General features: G+C 39.6%; 1 pseudogene; it reads right to left on the bottom strand.

Annotated features, from left to right (window-relative positions):
* Window positions 1-831: 831 nt before the first annotated feature.
* Window positions 832-1,931, bottom strand: LOC114225660 (glycoprotein-N-acetylgalactosamine 3-beta-galactosyltransferase 1 pseudogene; annotated as a pseudogene).
* Between the last annotated feature and the right edge of the window lie 4,821 nt (window positions 1,932-6,752).

Genomic DNA, 6,752 nt, shown 5'->3' with positions numbered 1-6,752 from the left:
TTCTCTGGCTTCCACTAAGGTATTACTAAAAAAAAGAACATATGCCAATAAAGCAACACAGGTGATCTTTCCAAACAAAATCCCCTCCCTCACCTCACCCCCTCTTCCAGCCTGAGCATTTCCAGGTCTTCTCAGTTAGGAGGGATCACTTATTGTGTGAGTCAGGGCTTTTTTTTTTTTTTTAATTTCAAAATGTGGTTTTATTAATGCACTTTAGGATAAGTGCCATTCTTATTTTATCTTGTCTGGAAGAAATACTGCCAATTACAGTCACAGGAAATTTTCATTAGACAAAACCTGCATGTATGAGTGTGTGCGGGGGTGGGGGGTTTGATTCATTTATATCATACTGCTCGTGTCTTGAGTTTATAAATAACATTAAGCAACACTGTTTCCTTCTAAAATTTTCTTTAAGGCAGATCTATTTAGCTTCATCTGTGTTATTAATATGTACAGTGTAGTTTTAGAAAATTTAAATGTTCTAGTTTCTCAATGAAAATAATACATGTGGTCAAGAATAGAAAACAAAACTCTCGTTTCTAGTCCCTCTGCCTGGCCACATTTTAAAAAACACAAGTTTTTCAGATATATATATATATATATATATATATATATATATATATTACTGTATCAAAACACATTTTAACGGACTTCACAGCTCACTTAAAGCTTCAGTTTACAGTCATTCATATGAAAGATTACTAATATGGAATGTTTACTTAGAAAGAATTCCTCACTGGGATTCCAGTGTTCTGTATCAGAAATGTAGAAGTTCTTCATTGCAATGCTAGACATTTTACCTTTTCATTTATGTTTTTCTTTGAAGAGTTCTCATTTTACTTTTGGGTCTTCATTTTTGTATGCTCGACTTATTTCTTATAGTATATTCTCCAGTAAGGCAGGTTGATATCTGTATAAATAACCATATGGATGAAGATGATAAACGAGGTATTCTAACTCATACATAGTTGTAGGATCAACATAGTGAAAAGAAACTGCAAGATCAGAACAGCAACCAGGACCCTCTACAGGAGGATAATAGTTATAATTCCAATACCAAAAGGTTCTAGGTAGATAACCCTTGATTAAGTGGTGTTCTGGTACAAAGGGATGAAAAGTTTCTTTTCCAATGGTATCTCTGGAATCTCCCGCTTCTACATTTATAATTTCCATGCATTTGCCCAATGCTAAGTCTTCGATGGAGGGACTATGTGTACATTTGTCTGTTTTAAATGCATCAACAAATCTCTTCAAGGCTTCTTTGCTCAGTGCATATGCCTCTTCTCCACTCATGTAGCCCTGCTTTACATCGGGCTTAAATCTTCTCCCAAAGTAAATGGGTTCTTCAGGGTTGTATTTTGAGAGTAGCCATGTCAAATTATCCAGTATAACATATGTATCATCATCTGCTTTCATAAACCAATCAGCATCTTCTAAATAATGATCATGAACATACTGAAAAGCTTTGTTTTCCAGTATAGTTGGTCTCTGCCTTCTCTGGTTTTTAATCCCACAGCAGGGAAGTCTTTATTTTCTTCTGAACTCATAAACAACACTTTATTACAATGCTGGGCCCATGTAGCTTTGATGTGTTTGGTCTTTTTCTCTAGATTTTGAGGCCCTGTCATAACCCAGCAAAGAATTTTAACCTTTCGATAGAAGTTTTCAGCGATGTCTGTGTTCTCATCTTTATGTTGGCTAGAATCTGCATTGAAGTTCATCTGTCCTTCTAGATGATTTTGTCCATTATCATCTGAGTGCCTAGCATGAGGATCATTATGAAGAATATTAGGCTGGGTATCACCCTGTTATCCCAACAAAATACTAAATAGCTGAGAACATAAAACAAATCCAATTGCTGATCCACAAAGGAAGGTTAAAAAATTCAGCCAAGATTTAGAGGCCATTTCCCGAAAGTGTATTTCTGACATCAGCCGTGTCTGCCTCTCACCCTTCCTGGGGGGCGGACAGGGGGACGACTCGGGACCGGCAACCTTAGCTCCTCCTAGTACCCGCAGCAGTGGCTCCCGGCCGCTGGCTGGGGCCTCCCGCTGCCGCCCAGATCATTCCCTGGCGGCGGCCGAGGCGGACCCAGCTCACCACCCCCGCCGAGTCAGGGCTGTTTTGAGGACAGGTGATAGAAACTCAAATTGATTAAGTGGGCCAAGAGGTGAACTTGTTGGTTCATGAAATTGGAAGGACAGGAGTGTAACTGATGGTCAGAACCAGAAGCTATAGCACTAATTTTCTCTCAACTTATGTCTGTTTCTCTATAGTTGGTGATTTCATTCTCTTCCACTGCAAAGAGGTGAAAGCCCTAAAAGTTTCTACCTTCATTTCCATTTGAAAAGTCCTTGGGATGGACTTTGAGTTCTGTCACAGATTTAGGCTTCAACCAAATGCTGTGAGATGAAGTTAGTTCTTATTCAGATTGCATGATTCAGGGTGGGAAGACTATGTTGCCCAAAAGTAGGAAATAGGTGACTGGGTTGTCATACCCTAGAAATGGCCCCTGGGAGTTTACTGTGAGTTGGGTGATCTGCATCCAGTCTGTGATTTGTTACCATCTTGTAGCTAAATCTTTTTTTCTAACTTCTCAGTCCCTGTACATCCTGCTAGAGATAAACCTTACTTAGAAGTCTCCCTTTGTGTACTTGTGAGTACTTATTGTGTGCCTGGTTTTGGAAGGGATTTGGAGATCAAAATTGGTTCAACATGGTCTCTATCCTCAAAGGACACATGCACATGCATTTATAAATGAGGAAGTGCGGACATTATACAACCATTACTGCAAGGCCCTGATTAATATTTTTAAATTTAACTGTGTAATTAAACTACTGTAATTGTAGCCTCAATTTATTAGAATTTTCCTTTCAGTGTTTCTTTATTTAGTACTCTATAGATCAAACTAGACTCACCTGAGCTTAGAACTGTGGAAGCTGAATGGTCGAATTCTTTACTTCCCCCGTAGCCTCAAGAAGCTGTATGGACATGTAACAATCTGTGGGCTAGTTGCCCTGGTAACACGTGTGCATTTTGCCAGACCCTCAGAAAGATGTGATCTCTAATTAACCTTAAAATTAACAGGCTAACAGCAAAGATTTCACAACAATTCAGAAGAAGAGGCAGAAAATATTCTAGAAAATGTAAATCTGAGGTGACACTTGTAAAACCGCTGAGGTAGTAAAATATTATGGGATTTCAAAAGGCTGAGAGACTACAAAGCACCAACATCGGAACAGTAATTGAGTGTATTTTTTCCTCAGTTTGAAGAAACACATCTAAATGCTTTAAAGGAAATTAGAAAAAAATGGTTTAAAAATGTATTTAGCCCAACATCTTTAGAGTGGATATTAGAGCAGATGTTAGATCACATTGGAAATGGAATCTACTCTTAAAGAATTATTAATTGCGTTTTTTGACCTGTCTCCTTTCCTGTCTTGGGGGTTCATTTGATTAGGTTTCCCAAAACTACTTTATGCTCTAGTGAATAAATAAAAAGTGAATACTTTTTCATGCATGGCTCATCATTTTGTATTGTAAAATTGGATGGAAGAAGCATCTTTTTTCCTCCCCAGGTTGGGACACAATTGATATATAATGTGGTATAATTTTATGGCATACAGTGTAATGATTTACTTTGTGTATTTTGCAAAATGATTACCATGATAAGGTTAGTTAGCATCCTTACCTCACATAGTTACAAATTTTGTATGTACTTTTAAAATCTACTCTCTTAGCAGCTCTCAGATATACAACACAGGATTGTTAGCTATAGTTCCCATGCTATGTATTACACCCCAGAACTCAATCATTTTATAACTGGATGTGTACCCTTTGACCACCTTTACCCATGTCCTCTATTCTCCCCCTAACCCTTCCTCCTCCCATAACCACCAATCTTTTTTCTGTTTCTATCAGATTGATATCTCTTGGAGATCCTGTTTTTGATATATGCCCAGAAGTGGAATTGCTAGGTCATATGGTAGTTCTATTTGAATTTTTAGAGGAACCTCCATATTGTTTTCCACAGTGGCTCTACCAATTTATATTCTCACCAGCAGTGTATAAGGGGTCCCTTTTCTCCGCATCCTTGCCAGCACTTATCTCTTTTCTTTTTGATGATAGCCATTCTCATAGTTGTGAGGTGATATCTATTGTGGTTTTGATTTGCATTTCTCTAATGATCAGTGATGCTGAGCACCTTTTCATGTACCTGTTGGCCATTTGAATACCTTTTTTGGGAAAAATGTCCATTCAAGTGCTTTGCTCATTTTTAAATTGGATTATTTGTTTCTTTGCTATTGTGTTGTATGAGTATATTGTACATTTTTGATATTAACCCCTTATCAGATATGTGGTTTGCAAATATTTTCTCCCATTCTGTAGGTTGCCTTTTTGTTGATCATTTCTTCTGCTATGCAGAAGCTTTTTAGTTTGATGTAGTCCCATTTGCTTATTTTTGCTTTTGTTGGTTGTGCTTTGGGTGTCCTAGCCATAAAATTGATGCCAAGACCAATGTTAAGGACCTTTTCCCCTATCTTTTCTTCTAGCAGTTTTATGGTTTCAGGTTCTACATTTAATCCATTTTGAGTTAATTTTTGTGAATGGTGAATTACATTTCATTCTTTTGCGTATGAGTATTGAGTTTTCCCAGGACCGTTTACTGAAGAGACTGTCTTTTCTCCATCGAGCATTCTTGGTTCCCTTGTCAAATATGAGTTGACCATATACACATGGGTTTATTTCTAGGCTTTTGATTCTGTTCCATTGATCTATGTGTCTGTTTTTATGCCAGTATTAAACTGTTTTGATTACTATAGCTTTGTAATATAGTTTGAAATCAGGAAGTGTGATGCTTCTGGCTTTGTTCTTCTTTCTCAGGATTGCTTAGGCTATTTGGAATTTTTTGGTTCCATATGAATTTCAGGATTTTTTTAATATTTTAATGAAAAATGCCATTGGAAATTTTTTTAAAGATTATTTATTTAATTATTTATTTGACAGAGAGAGAGAGTACAAACAGGGGGAATGGCAGTCAGAGGGAAACAGAGAAGCAGGCTCCCTGCTGAGCAGGGAGCCCGATGTGGGGCTCAATCCCAGGACTCTAGGATCACGACCTTAGCTGACAGCAGACGCTTAACCATCTGAGCCATCCAGGTGCCCCCTTTTTAAGATTTTTAAAAAATTTTTCATTTATTTATTTATTTTTTACCATTGGAGTTTTGATCAAGATTTCATTGAATCTGTATATCACTTTTGGTAGTATGGATTTTAACAATACTAATTCTTTCAATTCATGAAAACAGCATATCATATCATTTATTTGTGTCTATTTCTTTCATCAGCCTTATAGATTTCAGTGGACAGATATTTCACCTCCTTGGTTAAATTTATTTTTAAGTATCTTTTTTTTAATTGCAGATCCCTATTGTAAATGGGATTGTTTTCCTTATTATTATTATTTTTTTTTGGGGGGGTAATTTGCTCTTAGTATATAGGAACACACTGATTTTTGTATGCTGATTTTGAGAGAGAGAGAGAACACACCTGCACACACACAAGCAGGGGAAGGGGCTGAAGGAGAGAGAGAATCTCTAGCAGACTGTGGCCAGAGTGTGGAGCCCCACATGGGGCTCCATCTCACCACCCTGAGATCATGACCTGAACCAAAACAGAGAGTTGGATGCTTAACTGAGTGTGCCACCCAGGTGCCCTGGGGTACATTCCTTTTATACTCAATTTGTTGAGAGATGTTTTTTTTAAATCATAAATGGATGTTAAATTTTGTCAAATGCTTGCATTGGTATGTATCTGTGCATTTGAGTAAATGGTCTCCTCTTCCGGATTTATAGATTTGCTTTGGCAGGGATGGCCTTTCACCAGTCCTCCCAGCTTGGGGTTCTGGATGGGTCAGCTAGTAGTGTCCTTGGGCAGCTGGGGTTTCCCATCTGGTTCTCTATCTGGGCAAGGCTACTGCCCATGCTCTTAGGTCAGGAGTTACCACTGGCTGATCTCAGCCTTCAGGTAGGGTTGCTGCATGGACTCCCTAATTTATCCAATTAGGCTGCTGGCTATGCTCTGTGGTCAGTTTGGGCCACTAGACAGGCTCTGCAATCACCTCTAGTTGGGCAGAGCTGCTGGCTTTGTTCCTTGGTGGGGTGGTTCCACTGGTGGGATTCCTCAACTGGGCAAGGCTATAGGGCTTGGCTCTGCAATCCTTGCTCAGGGGTCTCAGGTTGTGATCCTTGACTAGATGGTGCCACTGGATGGATTCCGTGTTCAGGTGTGCTGTGGCCTGCTGCCAGGGTGTTCTAGTTGTCAGGCTCTGCTCTGGGATCAGGTGGGGATGAATATTGTGCTCTGAAGTTGGAGAGTGCTGCAGGTTGGGTTTCACATGAGGTAGACTGCTGACTGTGCTGCCTTGTTGGGCAAAGTCATTGGCCAGGCTCTTTGGTTAGGAGGGCCTTCCAGTCTGATTATGCACTTGGGTGTGGCTAGGAACAGAAGTCAGGTAGGGTTTTCTGGTTCCTTCCTCAGGTGGGACTGAGGATATACTTCACGATTGGACGTGGTCACTGGCCATGCTTCCTGCCTGGGAGAGGCTGTAGGTTGCATTCAGCAATTGCGCCAGGCTTAGGCTGGGCTCTGCTGCTGGGAGGGGCCATAGACTAAGCTCCCATGCAGCCAGGGATGCTCTGGTTAGGCTTCCTTGTCTCGTCTGACGGGACTGAACCCTATACTTAGCAGTT

This window comes from Eumetopias jubatus, unplaced genomic scaffold (assembly GCF_037043125.1).
Source record: "Eumetopias jubatus isolate StellerSeaLion01/CBP00866 unplaced genomic scaffold, mEumJub1_p1.0 scaffold_3, whole genome shotgun sequence".
Classification (NCBI taxonomy): Eukaryota; Metazoa; Chordata; class Mammalia; order Carnivora; family Otariidae; genus Eumetopias; species Eumetopias jubatus.
This window is presented reverse-complemented; position numbering and strand designations above follow the sequence as displayed.